The sequence below is a fragment of the Rhinopithecus roxellana genome, chromosome 10 (assembly GCF_007565055.1).
Source record: "Rhinopithecus roxellana isolate Shanxi Qingling chromosome 10, ASM756505v1, whole genome shotgun sequence".
Taxonomy (NCBI): Eukaryota; Metazoa; Chordata; class Mammalia; order Primates; family Cercopithecidae; genus Rhinopithecus; species Rhinopithecus roxellana.
In genome coordinates, this window is record NC_044558.1 from 88215630 (window position 1) to 88239532 (window position 23903).

Below are 23903 nucleotides of genomic sequence, written 5' to 3' on the forward strand. Positions count from 1 at the left end.
AAGCCCCAGGAAAGTAAGGATCTCAGCTATTTGACTCACCTCTGTATCCCCAGCCCCCAAAATACTATGTCCTCCATACATACTTGTTGAATGGATGAATACGTTTACAAAAATACATTCACATGCATTAGCACAATCTACTCCTCTAGGCAAGTGTAGCAGCAGACAATGAATGGTGCTATTTACTTAGAATCACTGAGAAATGAGTAGACTTAAGGAAAATATAGTACGCACTGGAGGGATGACTATAGGATGTGGGAGAAGTAACAGTGATGAAAAGAAAAGAGATGCCAAGTATGTGATGTAAGTTATAACAATGCAATAAAGGAGTATTTGCCCCACTCACTTACTGTGTATAGGGTGCCGTGCCTGATGATGGGAATAGAGAGAGGAACGCATGATGTCTGCCCTTCATGGAGCTCACAGACAAGGAAATTAACTGGATGATTCTCAACGGTGTTGTGATCTCTGCGATAAGATCCTAGGGGTACACAGGGACCTGGAACCCGCCCCTTATCCAACCAAGTAATTAGGCAGATGGACAAGAAGGGAGTGACATTCCTAATGGAGGGGACAGCATATGCAGAGGCTTAGAGATAGGAGTTAGCAAGTCCAGGGAAGGGGCAAGAGCTGGAATAGAGGATATATATGGGGAGTAGCAAGAAATATGAAACTAGAGAGATCTGACCAGGCGCAGTGGCTCACACCTGTAATTGCAGCACTTTGGGAAGCCAAGGTGGGAAGATCTCTTGAGCCCAGGAGTTCAAGACCAGCCTGGGCAACATAGGGACACCCCATCTCTACAAAAATTACAAAAACTCGCCAGATGTGATGGTGTGCTCCTGTAGTACCAGCTACTTGGGAGGCTGAGACAGAAGGATCACTTGATCCCGGGAGGCTGAGGCTGCAGTGAGAGAGCCATGATCATACCACTGCACTCCAGCTTGGGCAACAGAGTGAAACCCTGTCTCAAAAAAACAGAGAGAGAGAGAGAGAGAGAGAAACCAGAGAGATCTTTTTTTTTTTTTTTTTTTGAGAAGAAGAGTCTTGCTCTGTCCAGGCTGGAGTGCAGTGACCAGATCTCAGCTCACTGCCAACTCCACCTCCCGGGTTTACGCCATTCTCCTGCCTCAGCCTCCCGAGTAGCTGGGACTACAGGCGCCTGCCACCTCGCCTGGCTAGTTTTTCTTCGTATTTTTAGTAGAGATGGGGTTTCACCGTGTTAGCCAGGATGGTCTCAATCTCCTGACCTCGTGATCCGCCCGTCTCGGCCTCCCAAAGTGCTGGGATTACAGGCTTGAGCCACCGCGCCCGGCCGAGAGATCTTAAAGTACCTTTCAAGGCAGGCTGAGGAACTTGAACCTTTCTCCTAAAGGCAGTCAGGGGAGCCACTCAGGTATTAAACTAGAGGAGGGACACAGTCTGGTTTGCATTGTATAAAGACTACTTTGGGGCATTCCCTCTTCTTAAGAGAGCTTGCAGTAGGGTTGTAGATGTATTCCCCTCCTCCAAAAATGGTGTGGACAGTTAGTGTTGCTCCTAATAAGATATTAGCAGGAACAAATGCAGGCTTTAATGCCCTAGGTTCTAAGAGATTTTTGGCATGCCTCCCTTAGGGGAAAGCAACAGGGAGTTGGCAGGCCTTTGGAAACGAAGGCATTTTCAACAGCTTTCACTATTTACCAACGTTAAAAATAGCCAGCTGCATTTGCATGTTTTGAAGGCAAGTGTGGGCAACATCGGGCCCTTAACATGTGTTCCAGAAAGCAAAGGGACGGTTTCCTCTGTACTGCCAGCAGGCAGTGGTTAAACAAAGATTTGGGAGCAGGGGGACAGTGTTACATGGGGAGACAACTTTGTAATTAACCACTCTCTGAAATAGGTACCATGCAATCCATTTCCTTGTCTGTAAATGGGGGAATTGAACGGTACCTACTTCAAGGAATCACGAAAGGGATTCAAAAGACAGAAAAACCAGTAATGCATGCCAGTTGGTCAGATTGCAGGGAATCAGCTTTTAATTATGATTCTGCCCAAGGTCATAAGCTAGGAAGAGACTGTCTGATTCATACTGAAGCTTGTATCCAACCACCCTCTTTCCCTTTCCCTTCCTAGCTTTCCCTTCCTAGCTGTGCCTGAGTCCATCCCACTTTCTTAAGCCCCACGGACACCTTAGGAACTCCCCACTGCTGGGTCCCATTCCCTGGGGAGGACAACAACTGACCTACCTCCAAATCAGGTTCACTGTCCAAACCACCAAACCTGCCTGGCTTGTGACTTGTTGAGTTGGCAGCAGGCACAGATTGAAACCCTGCCTCTTGTTCCTTTCCCTCCCTTTCCTCAGCGGCAGATGCTGGGTTGGTGAGGGTGGGCAGAGCAAAATCAGTGTGTCTGCACTGTTCAGAAACTTGCTGGGCCCCAGGCTTTGGTTTGATGTATTCCCAGCCTGGCTCCAGTTGCTTGGTCACTGCTCAACTTTGGCCTTGTCCCCTGCCTGATCATGTTTAAGATAATTAAGTCCATAAATCAAATAATAAATAGATATTGACTCCTTGTCATGGAGTATATCAGGATTGATTGACCACTGGGAATACTGCTTTCCTCAATCAATGGGGAGCTGTGAGGATAAATAAATCTTGATAATGACTGGCAAGAGGAAAATCAATAGATGTATTAATATATGCATTGAGAGCATATATCTTTGTGAAATAAGAATTTGTTTGGCAGAAGAGGGGAACAAGATGGAGGGAGGACAGAGAGACAGAATGACTCAGCATCCCCAGACTCAAACACAGCACCTGCACAAAGTAGGTGCTCACTGATTTTTTTTTTTTTTTTTTTTTTTTTGGTGGGGGGCTGGGCAGTGAACTACAGAAATCCTAGGAGAGATTTTCCTCCAAGAGAAACTGTATTTAGTGTTTCCTTTTTTGTGTTGTCTAGATGTCCAGTGCCCAGAAATCCCTTCTGCCTATGGGCAGCAAGGTTCTGTTAATGTTTGGCCTTCTGGTGTTACTAGAAGAAAATAGAAGAGGGAAAGGTGGGACATGATGGCAGGTTGGAACTAGGCTACTGAAGTTAGGCTCAGGGAGCAAAATCAAGAGACTTTGGTTGGGGATGTTGAATGTGAGGTGCCTCCAAGTCTAAGTCTATTAAGAGGTGATGTTAAGTAGACATTTAGATATCTCACTGTTCAGAGGTGAGTTCTAGACTGGAGATATTAGCCTGGGAGCCATCCATGCTGGGTGGAATTAGAAAGCATGGGTATTAGAAGGTATTAGAAGACATGGATTTCACACTGAAACGTGCATCAGAAGCTCATGGAGGGCTTTTGAAAACACAGATTACTGGATCCTACCCCCAGAGTTTCTCATTCAGTAGGTCTGGGAGGGGCCTGGGAATGTGCATTTTAACAATGTTTAACAGTCATCCCAGGTGATACGGGTGCTGCAGTTCTGGGGACCCCACTTTGAGAACCAGAAGCTTAGTGGGGGGAAAGAAGAAGCTGAGAAGAGAAGAGGACAGAGCATTCCTGCAAGGAAGACTGATAGGAACCAGAGAATTGAGGAAAACCAGGAGAGGGTATTATCATGGAAGCTTGGGACACTCATTGTCCAGCAAAGGGGTGGTCAGCAGCTTAGAGGCTGGTGTTGCAAGGACAAATGGGATGCAACTAGAAAAGTGTCCCTCAGAATTCTTGCAGCCTTAACATCTTGTTAGGCTGTGGTTTTATCACTGCATGCAGACTTCCTTTATCCACCTGCCCAGTGACATTTGACAGCTCAACCTGTAATTTGACAATTCAACCTGTAATTGCGTACCATGTACATTTCCAGCGTAGGGCTAGGGTTCCGTTGGGAGTAAAGCTCTTCACCCTCTGAACCAGGTTAGTGGGACTATTTCAGTCATCAGAGTCATTGGAGGGATCAAGGACAGAACTAGAAGATCCTTTCCCAGCAACAGTTCGCAGCAGGAAAGAGCTAAAATTCACCAGAATGGCAGTGTGGGGTCGCTGAGACAGGAAATGCATTGACTTCCAGGAGACATGTCCTCTCTGGGGACTGAGCAGTATTGTTTTCCAAACGAATCATTGATGTTTGCCACCACTGTCCTTTAAAAATAAGGAAGGGAAGTTGGTCACTTGGGTGAATCATTTTTAATATGAAAGAGGGCTTCCTTGTGAAATGGCACTTGGATATTTATAAAAGGGAACAGATTCATTGAGCAACAGATTCATTGTGCACACTAAGCACTGTGCTAAGGACTTTGTAGATACTGCTTTTTAAAATCGTTATCCCTGTTTTACAGATGAGAAAGCTGGGGATTAGAGAGGTAAGGTGGCTCGTCCAAAGACATATAACTGGTGTCAGGCTAAGCCAGGGCATAACCTTGACCTCTGATTTCAGAGCTTGAGTCCTAACCCTGCCAGGCTGTACTGTGTTATCTTAAAGAATGCATAGGCCGGGCGCAGTGGCTCAAGCCTGTAATCCCAGCACTTTGGGAGGCCGAGATGGGCGGATCACGAGGTCAGGAGATCGAGACCATCCTGGCTAACATGGTGAAACTCCGTCTCTACTAAAAATACAAAAAACTAGCCGGGCGAGGTGGCGGGTGCCTGTAGTCCCAGCTACTAGGGAGGCTGAGGCAGGAGAATGGCGTGAACCCGGGAGGCGGAGCTTGCAGTGAGCCGAGATTGTGCCACTGCACTCCAGTCTGGGCGACAGAGCAAGACTCCACCTCAAAAAAAAAAAAAAAAAAAAAAAAAAAAAAAAAAGCATAAAATCTTTGTTTGGTTATTCTTTTTGGCTATTCTGCATGCCTTCCCAAGATGAATTTCATAGGTCACTGCCATAGTCTGGCCACTTCTCTTACTCTTGGGTATAAAGTAAAGTTTGTAAGAATTTTCTGCCTTATAGAAATTTTGAACTGCAAAGAACTGTTCTTCCACATCAGAGTTGAGCACCTGTGTGTCCACCAGTGCCTGGCCTTGTGGATCGTCAGGAAACAGAAGCCAAGTGGTCACCAAAAGAGTCTGTAGGGGAATTCTTGGTTTGCTAGTTGTTTTGGGTCTTGAATAATTGAACTTTTGTGCAGATTTGCTAACACAAGTTTTTCTTTTGTCTTGGTAATCACTTAGACTGTCTGAGCCTCAGTTTCTGCATCTGTTCAATGGAAGTAGTAATAGTCTAATAGTCCCTACCTGGTGGGATAAAGGTGAAGATTAAATGAATTAATAGACATAAGGCTCTGAAAATGGTGCCTGGCACACATCAAATGCTAGATTAGTGTTGACATCTGCTGCTGTTGTTGCAGATTTTTTGTTTTTTGTTTTTTGTTTTTTTTTTTTGAAACGGGGTCTCAGTCTGTTGCCCAGGCTGGAATGCAGTGGTGCGATCTCAGTTCACTGCAACCTCCACCTCCTGGGTTCCAACAATTCTCCAGTCTCAGCCTCCCGAGTAGTTGGGACCACAGGCATGTGCCACCACGCCTGGCTAATTTTTGTATTTTTAGTAGAGATGGGGTTTCTCCATGTTGCCCAGGCTGTTCTCAAACACCTGAACCCAAAGCAACCTGTCCGCCTTGGCCTCCCAAAGTGCTGGGATTACAGGCATGAGCCACTGCTCCTGGCCTGTTGCAGATATTGTTACTGCTAGCACTGCACCACAGGTACTCAATGGAGGTGAAGTAAATACAACACTCCTGTCCCTTGCTGCAGTAGAAAGAATATTGGGTATGGACTTGGATGTCCTGGATGAATGTTCTAGCCTTGTCATTTACTGGCTATATGACCTTGGGCAAAACCACTTCACCTCTCTGAGTCTTAGTGTTCTCATTTATAACACAGAGATAACAGTCTGCATTTCTCTAGGTGGTTAGGCAAAACCGAAAATTCTTCATAAAGTGACCAAGACTACAGAAATGTGGAATAATCTTTTAAATCATGTAGTAATAGTAATAGTTTATGATCACTGACTATGTGTCCAGAACTGTTCTAAGCACTTTGATTTTTTCCATATATCAGGTGGGCTTGATGCTTTTGGTAATGATGGAGCTAGGATTTGGGCTGAGGCCTGCTGTTGTCAAAGCAAGTATACATAAGCACCTTATTGCTGAAGAGAACTTTCTTCTTGAGTTGGCAGGTGTAGGTGACCAAAATTTAAAGTTAGAACTGCAACTGAGGGGACCCACAGTCAGCGCCCTCATTCTTGGTACTCAAGTCCTTCAGTGGTCTCCAGGGAGGTGTCTGTCTTTGCTCTGAGACTGAGTGATGAGAAGCAGAGGCCCCTTTCCCCAGCCCTCTTGTCATCTTCTCCCTTTGATGGCAGTAGAAAGTGCACAGCTGAGAAGTCACTCTTGCTTTAAATCAAAGATTTGACTTCGAGTCCTCTTCAAAAGAAGATTGTTTCTTCTAGGTGTTTAAAAGACTGAGAGGAACCTCGAGAAGGGAACAGATCAGGTAACTTCAGAGGCAAAGAAGGGGGTCACAAGCATCCTCAGCATTTCCCCAGCTGAGGCCAGTCCCTCCACGGCTGTTATTAGCACAGCCCTTCGGGACTGGGAGGCACAGATCAAGGATTCTCGGTGGACTTGTTTGGAGGTGTTTGTAGACCATTGAGGACTGTCAGAGCATCTCAGTTCCATGGGTCTGATCTCTCTCTGAGCAACAAGGGCTGCCTTTGACCAGCTCTCATAGCTAGAGACACAGCACTGAAGCTCAATGGATTATTATTCTACCTTGTCAATAAGCTGCAGTTGCTAGGCTCAGCTGGCCTTGCAGCCCTTCCTTCTGTAGTGTTTGTGTGCTCTCCCACCTCCCTGCTCTTTCTTTCTGTCCCTTTTCCAGTCTTGGTGCTGGCCTATCCCTGGCCTTATCTCACCATCTGGCTCCTGAATTGGAGGTGAAAACATGGTGCTGTTTGCCTGGTATTTGGAGGGTTGGGCCTTCCATCAGATGCTGAATACAAAGAGGGAAGGGGATGGAAGGAGGAGGGAGCCAAGAGTTCAGGTTCTTCTTCTACCACTATGTGACTCTAGATAAGCCTTTCAACCTTCTAGCTCCGTTTTCTTGTTTGTGAAATGATTATAACATTATCTGCTTCATCTTTAGCTGGGCCATGTACCTCCTTGTCTGGACCTGTTTGAATTAAGCTGAACCCTCAGAAGTGAATGACCACTCTTCCATCCATCCTCTTATCAATTCAACCATCTTATATCCCCCAGACCCCTTACCTGTCCCCCTGCCCATCCCGTCACCCTCTGAACCATCCGTCTATTCAATATAAACCCACCTGCCATCTATCCACTCATCCATCCCATCTACCCACCCACCCACCCTCTCATCCATTCATTCATTCAACATCCATCCACCCATCTATCCATCTACCCACCTTCACATCCACCCATCTGTTTAACATCCACCTATCCATCTACCCATTCATCCTGTCAGTTTACCTAAACACCAACCATCTATCCAGCCACCCATCCACCTACCCACCATTAACATACCCATACACTCATTTATCCACCCATGCACCCACCCTCTCATCCATCCATCTGTTTAACATCCACCTATCCATTTACCCATTCATCCTGTCAGTCCACCTATCCACTTCCTACCTATCCGTCTACTCATCATTAATCTAGCCATCCACCCATCCATTCACCTCCTCCATCTATCTGTTTAACATCCAGCTATCCACCTACCCACCCACCCATCTGTCTAATCACCATTAATCAATCCATCTATCCATCCATCCATTCATCTTCGCACTCTCCAACCCTCCTACCTATCCATTCGTGCACCCATCCACTCACCCATCATTACTCTAGCCACCTAGCTATTCAGCAAATAATTGTCGAAATCTTACTCTCTGACATGCAATCCCAGGTGCTAGAAGTTCGTGAGTGGGGCCTTTCTTCTGGGATGTGATGGAAGCAGCCAGTGTGTCACAATTCAAGCCAACTCCTTGAGGCAAGGCATGATGGCCAGTAGCATGGAAAGGCTGTGGTCAGCAGCATTCAGGTATCACATGTTTAGTGCCAACAACAAATAAGTCTAGGGGAGCATCAGTAGATGGGAATTTTAGCAAACTGGACATCTATGGATCACATTCCCAGATATAAACATAAAACAGACTCCCCCTCAAAGGAAAATACGGGCAGCATGACTAAAATAATCAGAATTGTCTTTTCCTGCAGGTTTCCTTCCCTTTGGATGTAATTTTTGTGGAACTCAAGGCTGCTGATGAGTGTAGAGATCTAAGACCCTGGGAAGATGACAAGGGAGGGTGGCTTTTTATCTCAGTCTGGGAGGTGATATAAATAGGGGGGAAGAGGATAGGCTTGGGCCACGGGGACAGGGAGAGAAAGTGCCAGTTTAGCAGGCCCTGAGGTAGTTCAGCCTGATTTCCAATAGGAGTGGGGGTAGGGGCTGCTCACTGCCTACTTTATACCCCATTAACTCCCAACTCATAATAATTTATCAGCAATCAGCAGCAGGCTGGAGTTTACTTACTCATTATTTATAGAGAAAGTGTTTGCTAAGCAAATCAGTAGTTCAAACAAGATCGCAGGGGGATCGGTTTAACCCACTCAAGAAAACCAACCAGAATAAAAGCCTCAGCACATTCACTGTCTGAAGGCAGATGGGGCTGCTGGTGACAGAAGGACACCATCCAGCCTTCACGGCCCCTGCTTTGCAACTCCAGAAGCCTTCACTTTATCTCAGAATGGTCTCTAAGGAGTACATCTTGTCCTCTTTCTGCCCCATCCAGTCTGAATTTGACATTTGGCTCTATGTTGCTGTTTCAGTAGCCTAGTAAAAGCCTTTGGTCAACCCTAGAAAGAATGAATGTCCTTTGGGGTCAAGTCTTAAAACCAGGACCCTTAATCTCATTCCTTTATGGAAGATGAATGGCCATGGCCTCCTTTAAGTGACTTAAAGATCTCTGGTCCTGGCCGGGCGCGGTGGCTCAAGCCTGTAATCCCAGCACTTTGGGAGGCCAAGACGGGCGGATCACGAGGTCAGGAAATCGAGACCATCCTGGCTAACACGGTGAAACCCCGTCTCTACTAAAAAAAAAATACAAAAAATACTAGCCGGGCGAGGTGGCGGGCGCCTGTAGTCCCAGCTACTCTGGAGGCTGAGGCAGGAGAATGGCGTGAACCCAGGAGGCGGAGCTTGCAGTGAGCCGAGATCGCGCCACTGCACTCCAGCCTGGGCGACAGAGCGAGACTCCGTCTCAAAAAAAAAAAAAAAAAAAAAAAAGATCTTTGGTCCATTCATTTCAGGAAAGTTTCTTGGATTTTAGGTTAGAAGACCTAGTTTGCCATCCTGGTGCTGAATGGCTTTGGACAAATCACTTGGGTTCTGTGATCCTCAGCTTCCTGCTGTGTAGAACGGACATGCTGCTGCCCATCCCACAGAGTTCAGGCAGTAGATTAAACCATGTAGGTGAAAGTGTTTTGTAAACAGAAAAATGCAAAGTGGATGTGAGGGGCAAATAGTTTTTCAGGTGAATTTTAATGAAAATGAGAGTTTTTTTCCTTTATTGAATCAAAATGAGTGTCTTCAGTTTTTCCAGTGGTTCCCAACCTTGGCTGAACATTAGAATTACCTGGGAGCTTTTGAAGTCTAAGTGATGCCTGGGCTCCACGCTCCACCCCAAAAGATCCTGAATCAGTCCATCTGGGGTGGATTTTATATATATATATATACACACACACACACATACATATATATATATATAATCATGTAGTATATGTGTATATATATAATCGTGTATTATGTATGTATGTATGATGTATGTATGTATGTATGTATGTATCGATCTATCTACTTACCTACCTACCTACCTCCAGGCAATCCTATTATGGAACCAGGACTGGGAACCACTGAACTATTCCCAGAAAGAGCCATGCCAAACCAATTTCTCTTTCCTCCCATCTCAGAGTCAGAACTGCATAGCACTCTGGAATCCTATAGACTTTGGTGCAGCCCCATCTCTGTCACTTCCTGGCTACTACATTTATTCTCTAAAAAGATGTGTGGTCTTGGCAGCTATGCTGGGAGGAAACAGACTTATGGGTGACCCAAAACTCTTCTGACACCCAGAGGATTTTATTTCTCAATCTCTGAAGCAAACAGACTGCCACATGCATACACCAAACAGGGATGGAAATTGCAACCTGAAATTAACAACTCAGGAAAAAAATATATCAATGTTTGCTAAGTAGAGAAAGAGGTGATATTGGCTGGAAACAGAAATGTCATTTTCAGGCTGCCAAAAAAGAGTATTAACATATAATATGGAGAACCAATAAAATCCATAGTCTAATTCTTCCAAGCTGCCTAGTTGAAATAATTTATGAAATTGCATCTGAGAGCCTTGACATTTAGCTCCTAATTTTGATAGAGAAGATGTTTTGTTGGGCCCAATACTGGTAACATGTGTATCAACTTTGAAGATTCTTTCTTAGTCATAGAGGATCAAGATCTGTGTCCCTGATCAAAATGTTCAGAAATGACTTTGTTAATAATTGGTGTATCCATTCATTCACTCGTCCAGTCATTCATCCAGCATAGCCAGGAGGTAGTAGGTACTGGAGCTGCGGTGCTTTATAAGACATGCCTGCCCTCAGTAGCCTCCCAGCCATGGGGAAGATAGTCCAAAAATTGAGGAATCATTATATAAGGAACGAAGTGTTGAAACAGAGGTATGCAAAGGCCATGAAGAGAACTCAGAGAAGGAGACTGCCTGACTGGTGAAATGGGCTGTTTCTTGTAGAATAAGACATTTTGGAAGAAATGGGGATTAAAGGAAGGGTGTTCTTTGGTGTGTGGAACAGCACAGACAGAAGCAAGAAGGTGACAGAAGTCACATTTGAAAAACTTCAAATAGCTCAGTTGAGTTGGAGCAAATGGTGCCAACTAGGGGAGGTGCAGTGAGGGACAGCAAAGCCTAATGTATCTTGACCCTCCTGGATGAGTAATCTTAAAAATAAGAGTGGATAGTTGAACCTTTCCAGGTGCTATGCAGTGTGCTGAGCACATTATACATACTTTACACTATTAGATGCTTGCAACCTGAGAGGAGAATACGATTGTCACTGTTTTACAGATCAGACTCCAGGAAATGTTACTATTTGCCCAGGGTTCCATGGGTGTAAGCAACAGAAGCACAATTCTGTTTGAGCAAGAGCCTGGGGTGATCTGGTTAAAAATACAAGGGCGTGAAAGCAAAACGTTTGGGTTTTGGTCTTGGAGGGAGGGCAACATCCACCATGTTCTGCCTCTTGGGTTTGAGTTAAACCTATTTCCTTGAGGGACAATGGGGCCAGCTATTCCCCACCCACCTTCAGTGTGGTCAACATGATGTGATAGCTTCCGCATTGGTGAGAGGACTGCATAAGGACTGACACAAAGTCAGGATTCTGGTGCAAGCCAATTCACAATTGCAAAGACATGGAACCAACTTAAGTGTCCATTGACCAATGAGTGAATAAAGAAAATGTAGTATATATACACCAAGGAATACTACTCATCCATAAAAATGAACTAAATGGTGTCTTTTGTAGCAACCTGGATGAAGCTGGAGGCCATTATTAAGTAACTCAGGAATGGAAAACCAAATACCATATGTTCTCACTTATAAGTGGGAGCTAAGCTATGAATATGCAAAGGCATACAGTGACATAATGGACTTTGGCGACTCAGAAGGGGGAAAATGGGAGGGGGGAGTGTGGGATAAAGAACTACATATTGAGTACGACATACACTATTCAGATGACAGGTAGACTAAAATCTCAGAATTTGTCACTGTATAATACATCCATGCAACCAAAAACCACTTGTACCTCAAAAGCTATTGAAATTTTAACAAAGATTTTTTTTTTTAAAGATTCTGGTGCTGGGCTGTTTGAACAGTCTGGCTGATCCTGACTCTTTTTGTATACACTGTGGCACCAGTCCCAGTCACCCCTTCCTACTAACTTTCCCAGAGCATCCAAAAGCACAGGAACCTTGGATATCCAGGTAGCTGGGCATTTGCTTATTAAGATCCCCATATCTTCACCCTCAAAACTTCACAGATAGAAGCTCGAGTTTCTATGGAATTTAAGGAGGCCTGAGAGGACAAGATTACCTAGGTGAACATTGGGCAAGAATTCTTTTAGTGCCCTAGAGTTAAGAGATTAAGGGAAAAAGGAATCCCAAATGAACTCAAGTGATGATTTTTGCCCATCTTTGAGAAGTTGGCACAAACTTATATTTTGTCCCTGCACCTTCTAAATTGGGTTTTGGGGAACGACAGGACTTTCAATTGAAACAGATTACCAAGGTAAGGCTTGGTGGCTAATGGAAATATTCGTAATAGGATTACATGGAGTTTTCATCTTTCCCATGAAGATGCAACATTGTCACATGACAACCTTTTGGGGCACAGAACCCATGTTTTTAATCTCTCTGGACATTTATTTTCTGTTTTTAAATGATTGAGAGGTGAGGTCACAAGCCTAGAGTGGCTTGCTTTCTGTGAGAAGTAGGAGAAAGCTGTTAACAAAAACATGAAATTGAATCTCACCAAGCACAGATTCCCATTTGCCTGTTGGTTTTTAAAATCATTGTGCTGGCCATTTATGTACAAATAGAGGTAAGTGTTTGTGGGCGTTTGGAAAAGAACTATGTTTTTTCAACACAAAGGAAAATACAACTCCCATCCCAGAGTTTGGTTTCCCAAAATAGTGATGTTTATTGTGGAAGTTTGATCCTAGCTACAGTATCTTATTTTTGTTGATTTTGCTATTGTCCCTGTCTCTCTTCTCTTCTCATGGTCTCACTCACTTTGTATTTTGGGGCCCACCAATCAGCCATAATTGTCAATATTTACTGAGTGCTTTTAATGATCCAACCTCTTTGCATGTCCTTTTAGGTAGGATGGGATAGGCTTATACTGCAATGACAAACAACCCTAAAATCTCTGTAAACATTTATTTCTCACTACTCAGAACATTTATTTCTCACTCTTGTAAAGTTGGCTGTAGGTTGGGCAATCCTCCAGGGCAGCTCTCTTCCATGCAGCCACTCAGGGATTCAGGCTGTTCTGATCTAGTGGGTCTGCATATCATCCTGGAGCCTCCTTGGTCATGGGTGGCACAAGAAAAGAAAGTGGGGATTGAGCAGTGCACTTTAAAATACCCCAACCAGGCCAATAAAAACATCCTACTTTTCATTGGCCAGGGCCAGTCACATATGCAACATAACTGCAAAGAGATTGAAAAGCGTAGTCTCCCGAGTGCCTAGGAGCAACATGGAGCAAGATCTGGTGAACACTGCTGTTGTTGTCTCTGGCACATAGATCTTCTAATTTAACCCTTCCAGACCTATGACATAGATTCTGGTCTGTCTACCTGCATTGATTTTAAGCAACTTTCTCAAAAGCTCATAGGTAAAGAGTATCAAGACTGGGTCTGAAACCTGGCTCTGACTTCAAATTCCAAGCTCCTAACCTCTAGGTGCTACTGTCTCCCCTAATAAGTTCTCTCCGCTCTCCACTCTCATTTCTGTTCCTCCTTCTAAAAGAAATGATTCCTGCCAGCACACTCCCCTGGCTTCGATTTTTCTCCATTCCTCTTGGGATAGTGAAATGATAGTTTGTTTTCCTCTCAATGTCCACCCCAGTATCTTGCCCCCACCCCCACCCCGAGGCCTCCTCAAATCTCGTAGGTCCTTCAAGTTCTATTTACAAAGCTTCAAGGGCAAAGCACAGAAATGTTCTTTGCTGTCAGGCCAGCAGAGGCATGGGTTGTTGAAACTGGAGGAAATTCCTTCCCTGGTTGACAAAGCTGTGAAATCAGGGTGTTTTATTTTTACCCATTGCCCAGCTCAGGGCTCCTCAGCAAAAGCAACAGGAAGAAGCGAGTTGGGATTTTTGTAAACTTCCTTTTGTTTTTTTCTTTTTTAAAACAACTTTATTGATATATAATGTATATACCCTAAAGTTTACTCAAAGTGTACACACAGTCAGTAGTTTTTAGTATGTTAACAAAATTGTGCCACTATCATCAAAATCTAATTTTAGAACATTTTATCTCCTCAAAAAACAGAATCAATTTGATACCCATTACCACTCATTCCCCACTACCCTCCTCCCAACTTTCCCCACCCCTAGGCAACCTGAAGTTCCAGTTTTAGACAAAGAATTGATTTTCTTATTGGAGCATTTCAAAGTCCAGGAAAAGTGCAGACCCAGAGTGCTTTCTGAGGGATGAGAAAGGTCAGTTCTGCAGTTGGCATAATGGTACCCATATTGCTGTCCCCAAGTCAGGTCCCAAAAATCATATAGATACATAGATATAGATGTACACATAAATGCAAAGACCCCTACACACGTGAATGCATACATATGTGCACACACTTGTGCCTACAGTCATGCACATGCATACATTGACATGTCTTTGCATGTGTTCATGTGTGCATATAGTCACAGAGGCAGGCATACACTTGCACTCAGAAACAAGAATGCCTATGTACATACCTGTGTGCACAGACATATGTCACACTTGTGGCTTTTGATTCAGTTACAGTGATTCCCTGTGTGGTGACAGTGGGTCAGGTCATTTTCTCCCGATGGCCGTTTTGAAGTCAGTGGTCTGTAAGAATGGCATTCTAAAGCAATTTTGGATTTGTCTCACTTGGGTGAACATTTGTCCAGCTAATTTAATGTCCAGGAGCTGCCTGGGAAGGCTCTGTGAGGGTGTGGTACAGGAGTATGGGCAGGGAATTAGGGAAAGGAAGAGGCAGAAAACATGGACTTGACATATGCTTCCACGTTTGAGTGATTGTGTGGCTGGGGCATATCTCTCCCTGATGGGTGGCAGTGGGTAGGTTAGTCTGTCTCCACCTTGCATAACACAGGCTTGCAGATAAACTCCCTTATTTGGCTGCATCTGCACTGGCCTGAGTTCAAGTTCCTTCTCCCTCTTTAGCCCAACTCAATCCTAAGCAGAACCTTGTCCCTGGACCTATGACACTTGCTGGCACTTTCTCAAGTAATGTGTGCCTGCCCACCAGACTCAGTATCCCCACACCTGGCACAGTGCCTGGCAGGGCTCTGGAAGTGTTAGCTCAGCACATGCATAGAGGCATAAATGGTTGACTGAGTGAGCAAGTGAATGAACGGAAAATCCATGTGACCTTAACCACACCCCAATGCAGAGGAGAATGGCTGAAATTGAAGAAAGCCCTTCTAGTTTAAGTAACCCAATTTCTATTGGCTCCACCCTGATTTCTTAGAGCAGGGGTCAGCAAACCTTTTCTGTAAAGGGCTAGATAGTAAATATTTTCAGCTTTGCCATATGGTCTTTGTTACAACTCCTTAACTCAGCTATTTTAACATGAAAGCATCTATAGACAATTTGCAAACAAAGGTATGGCTGTCTTCCAATCAAACTTTACTATGAACACTGACATTTGAATTTCATATAATTTTTACATGGCACAAGATATTACTCTTCTTTCGAAAATTTTCAACCATTTAAAGGAGTATCAAATCATTCTTAACTAATGGGTCATGCAAAAAACAGGCTTTGGGCTACATCTGGCCCATGGGCCATAGTTTGCAACTCCCGTCTCAGAATCTGGTTCTAGCAAGCCTCAGTATCGTCACTTTTGCAAATTCTACACTCTGCAAACCCTTGACCTGCAGCAGTCTGAATAGTGGGCTAGCTGGGCATGTGCTGGGGTGGCCCAGTGCTGGAAGCCTTCTCAGAAAAGGGGGAGGCAGTGGAAGGTCCAGTGGCTTTGGGCAAACTGGACCCAGCTCCTGCTGCATGTCCTGGCAGAGAAGATTACTGGGCAAGTCATTAATCCTCTTGAGCCACTACTTCCTCATTGGAGGGATGGGAGGATGAAAAGTTCCCCCTCGGGGCTCCTGTGTGGGTAGAATGAGTACAAGGCTTGTCTCAGGAGCTTGGAAAACTTCGATTTCCCTTGTTCCTCAGCCTTTGTTCCTTCCACTTCCAAAGAGGCCGTGTAGCTTAGTGGTTAAGAATAAGACCCTAGTATCAAATAGACTGAGGGTAGAATGCCAGTTCTGCCTCATATATCTTAGCTATATGACCTTGGCAAATGACCTGAACTCTTTGGTCTCAGTCTCCTCATCTGTTGAATAGGAATAACACCTGCCTCATGGGGTTAGGTTAGGACTACAACCTATGGAGATAATTTATGTAAAACCTTCAGCAGAGTCCTCATGGGGAGGTTCACAAATGCCATTATTATTCTGAGAAGGCGGCATAGCTCTATGTCTACAAGCATTGGTTCAGACAAAGCTGGGTTGCAGCCAGGCTGTGTCACTCAAAACACAACCTTGGGAAATTCCATCCCCCTTCTGCATTCTGGTTTCTCCATCTCCCCCATGAAAGCAGCAGATCCAGTAATTCCTAACGTTAGACTACAATCTGAGTTCAAAACATTTCTGTGCCTCTTCTCGTCTTCTACATGTGTTGTCTTACACCATGGCCAGGTAGTTTCCATGCTCAGATATCTTCCCAGCCTCCTCTTCCTCTTACCTCCATCTCCATCTCCATCTCCTTCTCCTTATCTTTCCATCTCCCTTCACCAAGGATCAGACCTGACCCACAGGTCCAGAGTTGACTCAGCCTCAATGACTGAAGGGAGCAATGCCCCCCACACGTCACCCTGGCTGACTGCCTTACACAGGCCCTCCTCCCAGTGTCCTCAGCCTCCCTTCCTGTGCCCTCTTGGGCTCTGGGGCCCATGGGTGGAAAGAACACAGCCATTTGAGGTGGAGGTTATGCCTACCACGCATCTATCTGCCCTTTTGTCTCTTACCAGCTACAGAGTTATTAGAAAGAAAAAAAAAAAATTGAACAGTAAACTCTCTTCCTCATTAGGGACCAAATTTTCCTGGGTCAAGAGTGTTAGGTTTTTCAGTAATCACCAAGCATTTGTTGTGTGCCCACTTCCAGAGGGGACCAGAGTAGGCTAAACCCTGTTGAAAAGATAGAAGGTGCAAAAATGCTTCCAGTCCTCAAAGAGTAACCACCATCAAGTGTCTAGAGCAAGGCTGAGCTACTTGGAGTATAAATTTGGTTCAGACTCCACTTTCTCATTTCAGTTCCCCACCGGCTCAATATTTTCCAAACTGTCTACAGAATAAACATATACGTCTGGTTTTACTCTAGTCAGAAATCAGAGGTGTTTTCATTTCTTCCTTTTTTTCTCAGTTTACAAAAGGAACATGCATTTATTGGCAGAAAAATTAGGAAAGACAGATAAGCAGCAAGAGAAAAAAAAAAAACCTTATAAAACCTCCTAATCCCAGTAGCCAGAGAGAGCTCTGCTAACACCCTGGGGGCTATCCTCTCCCTGGATTTTTAATGCATATGAATTAGGTGATATATGTGTACAGTTTTTAAAACAGTAATTCAGGCTGCTGTTGAGTTGAAACATAAGTGTGGTTCTGTGAGTCAACAAAAAGAACTCAGTGTTTTGCTATCCTTTGATGTCTAGCCCTAGAGTGAAGGACCAGGGGTCTATTTGGTCTTTTTGCCCCGTGGTACCTTGCTCATGGAAGAGGCTCAAAGTTCATCACTAATTTGATCTGGGCTTGGCTCATGGTCTATTTCATGTGTTAAGACAGCAGGTAAAAGCATATCTTGGTGTATTAGTCCGTTTTCACACTGCTGATGAAGGCATACCTGAGACTAAGCAATTACAAAAGAAAGTTTAATGGACTCACAGTTCCACATGGCTGAGGAGGCCTCACAATCATGGCAGAAGGTGAAAGATGCATCTTACATGGCGGCAGACAAGAGAAGAGAACTTGCGGAGGGAAATTCCCCTTTATAAAGTCATCGGATCTTGTGAGACTTATTCACTAACACGAGAATGGCACAGAAAAGACCTGCCCCCACGATTCAATTATCTCCCACTGGGTCCCTCCCACAATATATGGGGATTATGGGAGCTACAATTCAAGATGAGGTTTGGATGGGGACACAGCCAGATTGTATCACTTGGCGTGAAACACGGCCCTCCCCAGCTACAGGGGACGCCGGACGCATATCCCCAAGAAAACAGAGGATAGGAGTCATTCGTTCCTCTGTTTATCCGTGCACTCATTCCAAGAGCAGTTCCTCGGCCCCTCCCCTGGGCCAGTGTGGATAAGGATGCATCCAGCAGCTTGGAGACCTTCTAGCTCTAGCCACCTGCAGCCTGCTTTGCTTGTCTCTGGGTAGCAGCTGGGAATTCCCAAACAAAAGCAGCAAATGCATGATAAGGACTAACATGGCCCTGCCCTGAATTTGGAGGGTGGAAGGAAAGGCCTACAGTTGGAGTGGGGTAGTCTCAGCTGAGCTCAATGAACAAATGAGGGTTCAGAGTTCAGGCTCTCTGAATCTCCGGAGTCACCTGCTCTGCTTAGTCATCTTTTCCCGGGGATCTTATGAAATCCTGAAAAGAGGTGAAGGTTTGAGTCCTGAACTCAAATCCTGACCCTGTTGCCTACTCACTGGGGGACCCTGGCGCAGGTAATTTTTACCTTCCTGCACATGAATTTCTTCATTTATAAATCGTGTCTCTCTTACTAGGGGAGATGGTGTGAGAAGTTCTCAGGGCAGTCCCTTGCAAGGAGAAAACTCCATCAACAGAGACCATCATCTTATCTCATTTAACCTGCAAGTACTGCTGAGTAGTGGGTATTAAAATTGGACATAAAGATCACACGCACCTGTGCAAAAGACGGAAGTGGCAAGATGCTTATTTCCTGCCCTCAAAAAAATAACAGCTAGGGAATCTCCAAAGCAAGGCTGAGCCCCTTGGAATATGAATTTGGTTCAGACTGTACACCCCCACCTCAGAGGTTACAAAGCACTGTGAGTTCCAAAGGTTTTAGGTAACTTGCCCAAAATCACGTAGCCAGGAAGTGGCAGATTATGTCAGGTGGTTCTGATTCTGAAGTGTATGCTCCTAACTAGGCTGACTTATTGCCCCAGTCTCCTGGTCTGTACCCACTTTAGAGAGTTATAAGGAGCATATAATGAGATGCTGCCCAGAAAGCTTTCGCCTCTGTGCCTGGCATCCTGGTAGGCCCTCTAAAGATGGTCGTCATCCTGAACAGGATGGTGCTACCCTTTGTGGAGAGATTTGATAAGGAGTATCAGGCTAGAAGTTGTCACAAGTTAATGCAGAGTCTTTGCCTTGAAACAACACAGGGTGGTGGGAAGGGGGGCCCTGCTGCCTCTCCTGAGATACCTACCCCGGTCAACCTGTTAATGGAAGCATCTAGCACCCAGTTTGTTTCTCTATTGCCCTAATTATAATTTGCATTAATTATTATTTTATTTGCATATTGTCTCATGAGAATGTCAGCTCATTCAAGCACAGTGTCAGTCCTTCTTGTCACCTGCACACACCATCATTGTGACAAGGAAAACGTCTTTGGCCTGGCACAGTGGTTCATGCTTATAATCCCAGCACTTCTGGAGGCCAAGGCAGGTGGATCACCTGAGGTCAGGAGTTCGAGACCAGCCTGGCCAACATGGTGAAACCCTGTCTCTACTAAAAACACAAAAATTAGCCAGGCATGGTGATACATGCCTGTAATCCCAGGTACTTGGTAGGCTGAGGCAGGAGAGTCACTTGAACCCAGGAGGTGGAGATTTCAGTGAGCTGAGATTATGCCGCTGCACTGCAGCCTGGGAGACAGAGCAAGACTCCATCTCAAAAATAAAAGAAAGAAAAGAAAACATCTCTGTTCAGTGCTGGTACTTGATACCTTTCTAACTCTAACTTGCTAAACTAGTTTTGTTGTTTTGTTTTTTTACAAAAAGAAGAGCCCTCAACCTTAGGGCCTTTGGCAGACCACAGTGCCAAACTAGGATTTCACTTTGTTTTTAATACATGTTTGTCTTCATTGTATTTATTTTTACTCTTTACCTGGGGTTAGGGATTCTAGCTTTCCATCTGGCAATGATAGAAGGTAATGACAGAAAGTATCTCTTTAAAATGCACTGATATTTTCCCCCAAGGGCAGTACATTTAATAAAAGCTATGAAGTGATAAATAGGGAGTTGGCTGATCTGGCAAATTCATATAAATACAAGTGGGCAGATCTTGAATGACTGCAAGGTGAGGAACACTGAATCAGATGTGCAGCCTTAAGGAGATGCTGAGAAAATATGATGCAGGATTGGGGAAGAGCATGTCTCAGGGTGTCTTTGGACAGTGTCAACAAGAGCGGGTCCCAGGCTGGACCCCACAATGTGACAGGAGGTAGAGGAATGCCAGGTTACCATTTCCCTGCAATTCTTCCTGGAGTGACCTGGAGGCTCACACTCCCAGTTTGCGTCCTATGGGGTGGGAATACTCCCTCCCTATGAAGCCCAGACCGGAGAGGGCAGAAGGTCACCCAGATGCCCAGCAGCTTGGTGTCATACAGTCTGGGGCAGAAGGGATGGCCCCTAATGGGCAGAACCCCACATCTCAGTCTTTGAAGAGCCCAGAGCAGCCAGACTCTGACTTCTTTTTTTTTTTTTGAGACAGAGTCTCCCTCTGTCATCCAGGTTGGAGTGCAGTGGCGCGATCTCGGCTCACTGCAACCTCTGCCCTCCAGGTTCAAGCAATTCTCCTGCCTCAGCCTTCTGAGTAGCTGGGACTACAGGTGCACACAACCACACCCGGCTAATTTTTGTATTTTTAGTAGAGACAGGTTTTCACCATGTTGGCCAGGATGGTCTCCATCTCTTGACCTTGTGATCCTGCCCACCTCGGCCTCCCAAAGTGCTGGGATTACAGGTGTGAGCCACTGTGCCCGGCCGCCTCTGACCTCTTGACTTAGCAAAATCAGATTCAGTTATGGGGGGAAAAATTTAGCAAGACAGAAAGAGAGTCTATGCTTCCTTTTTCCCTCCCCACTTCTCTGCACCTTGCAGCAATATCAGAGGCTGGAGGAGGGGAGGGAGGGCCTGCATTAACAAGAGCTCAGTGCCCTCATGGGCAGCTAGGCTCTGTCTTTGCATATTCTGATGCCTGGCAGGCCATTGTCATCTTTCTTGTCTGGCTAGGATGTGAGCCTTCCCCAGCCAGCCCCTTACTTAATGGAACTCTATAACTCTTCATTTCCTGGACACACGTTGAGTTAAGCAGGTGGCAGACAGCTGGCATTTCTCACTTGCTTTCTGGCATGTCCCATTTTTATAGGAAGCTAACCTGGCATTTTTTATTATAAAGCCCCAGAGTCCCAAGGTTTAATATCTTGAGCGTTAGATTCATGAGCGACTTGGAAGTTAGAGATTGCCGGAGGCTGGAATTTGATGGAGTGCGTGACCTGTCACTTGGAATGTGATTTATTTGCTCAAGAGAGGGGGGAAGAGCATGGGACAATTAAATGGGATTTGAGTTTTGAGAAGTGGGGAATGCTTGAAAGGGAGTGGGTCGCAGAGGGGTTGTAAATCCATCCCTCTGACAGCTCGAGTGTTTTATAAAATAACCGCTGACTTTGAAACCAACTGCCTTGTGAGCTCAAGTCAGGCAGCACCAGGGACTATTTGCACCCAGCTATCTGTGTATTTTATTTGGAAGGTAAACACCTGTAGAGAGCAACCACTGGGAGACACTCTTTGGATTCCAGCCAGACGGCCTTTGCCGTGTTACTCAAGCACGCCACACGTTGTCCTACCTCAGGGCCTTTGCACTGGCTGCTTTCCCCAGCTTGGAGTTCTCTCCCCAGATTTCCACATGCCTGGCTTTTTTCTTCATTCAGCTCTCAGAATAAAGATTACCTCCCCAGAGTGGCTTTCTGTGGACACTCTGGCTAAAGATGCCCCCAACTCCATCTACTCTCTATCCAATAAGTCTCTGCATTCATTCTTTACAGCACTGGTACCTCTCTGAAGTCTTATTTATTTGCTTGTTTACCTTCTGCACCTAGAACACGGTGCCAGGACCGTTCTGGCACCCATGTAGTGGATTTTGAACTTAACAGATGACCTCTGGGCCTCCATAAAAGGAGAGTGGGCTTGAGCAGTGGTTCTCAAAGTGGGGTTCCCTGGACCCCCAGCATCAGCATTATCTGGAAACTTGTTAGAAATGCACATCAGAAACTCCATTGCAGGTTAAAGGTGGCTGGGGTAGGGCCACCTTTGTTTTAACAAAGCTCCCCAGGAGATTCTAGTGCCTGCTCAAGTTTGTTAACCATTGGCCTAGTGCTTAAACACCTACGGGATCTAGGTAGGTGCTGTAAATATAGGAAGTAGACCAGGTGTGGTACATTACAGAGTGGTGAGGACTGTGGCAAAGGAGACCGCAGGTGCGGACCCCCAAAGAAGCTGTTATGTTTTGTTGGTTGTCACACCATGGTGGGGATCTCACTCCCTGGAATACTAGAAGGAAAGGTCTGGCCGTGGGAAGCAGCCTAGGGCACTGCATCCATTCATTCATTCATTCATGTGTTCAGCACCTGTAACATTAACCAGATAAACCCAGTCCCTGCCTGTATTAGTCCATTTTCACACTGGTGACAAAGACCTACCCAAGACTGGGAAGAAAAAGAGGTTTAATTGGACTTACTGTTCCCCATGACTGGGGAGGCCTCAGAATCATGGCAGGAGGCAAAAGACACGTCTCACATGGCAGCAGCAAGAGAAAATGAGGAAGAAGCAAAAGCAGAAACCCCTCATAAACCCATCAGATCTCATGAGACTTATTCACTACCACAAGAATAGCACAGGAAAGACTCACCCCCGTGATTCAATTACCTCCCCCTGGGTCCCTCCCACAACACATGGGAATTCTGGGAGATACAATTCAAGTTGAGATTTGGGTAGGGACACAGTTAAACCATATAACTGCCCTCTTAGGGCTTACAGTCTGGAGTGGGGAGACAGTTCATCATCATAGGCTCCAGGCAACACCTGTTCAATTACAACTACAACAGGTGTTGCACAGGTAGAGTCCACAGTGCTTCAGGGACTTACTGGAGGGAGTGACCTAGTTGGAGAGGCCATGGGAGGCTTTTGAGGCAAGTGGGAAAAGCATTGCAGACCAAGGAAATGGCAGAGGCAAAGGTTCGGAGGTGGGCTGGTGTGATTGGAACTCCGTGAATGACAGGGAGAGTCATACGAGAAGAGGGAAAACGGTGTGTAGGAGCCAGACTACATGGGACCTCCAGGCACTGGGAGACTTGGGTGTCTATCCAGAGAGCACTGTGGAGTCATTGTAGCAGTGGAGTGACCGGATCAGTTTTGCATTTTGAAGCAGTTGCTCATAGTACCGGATGGAGAATGAACTGGGGAAGCCAGAGAGACAGTGAGGAACCGTTGTCATCATTCAGGAAGAAAAATCTTAATGGTAATATTATTAGTGATAATACGAGCAGCTGGTGAAGGAGTAGACGCTGTAGCTGGACACCGGATGAAGCACTTGTGTGCTTTCATCTCAACCTCACACCTGCTCACGAGGCAGCACTTACTGCCCCACTGTTTTAGTGGCTTGAAACAACAAACAACGAGAACATGGTTCTGAAAGTCAGAAGTCCAAAGTGGGTCTCATGGAGCTAAAATCAGGATACTGGCAGGGCTATGCTCCTTCTAGAGGTTCTAGGGGAGAATCCGTTTTCTTGCCTTTTCCAGCTTTTTAGAGGCTGCCTGCATTCCTTGGCTCATTGCCCCCTCCTCTATCTTCAAAGTCGGTGATGGTGGGTTGAGTCCTTCTTCCCCATCACATCCGTCCAGCCCCCTCTTCTATCAGATCTCCTTTTGCCTCTCTCTTTTGTCTCCCCCTTTGCAGTTTGAAGACCTTTGTGACATCCATCTGGCCCACCTGGCTAATCTGTCTGTCTCAATAACATCTGCAAAGTCCCTTTGCCATGTAGGGTAAATTTTCA

At 45.4% G+C, this 23903-nt stretch overlaps 1 protein-coding gene across 1 annotated transcript in view; it reads left to right on the plus strand.

The window, feature by feature from the left end:
* The window catches only part of KSR2 (kinase suppressor of ras 2), a 497941-nt gene that overhangs the window by 450910 nt on the left and 23128 nt on the right, over positions 1-23903 (plus strand). The gene's annotated exons all lie outside the window — the stretch shown is intronic.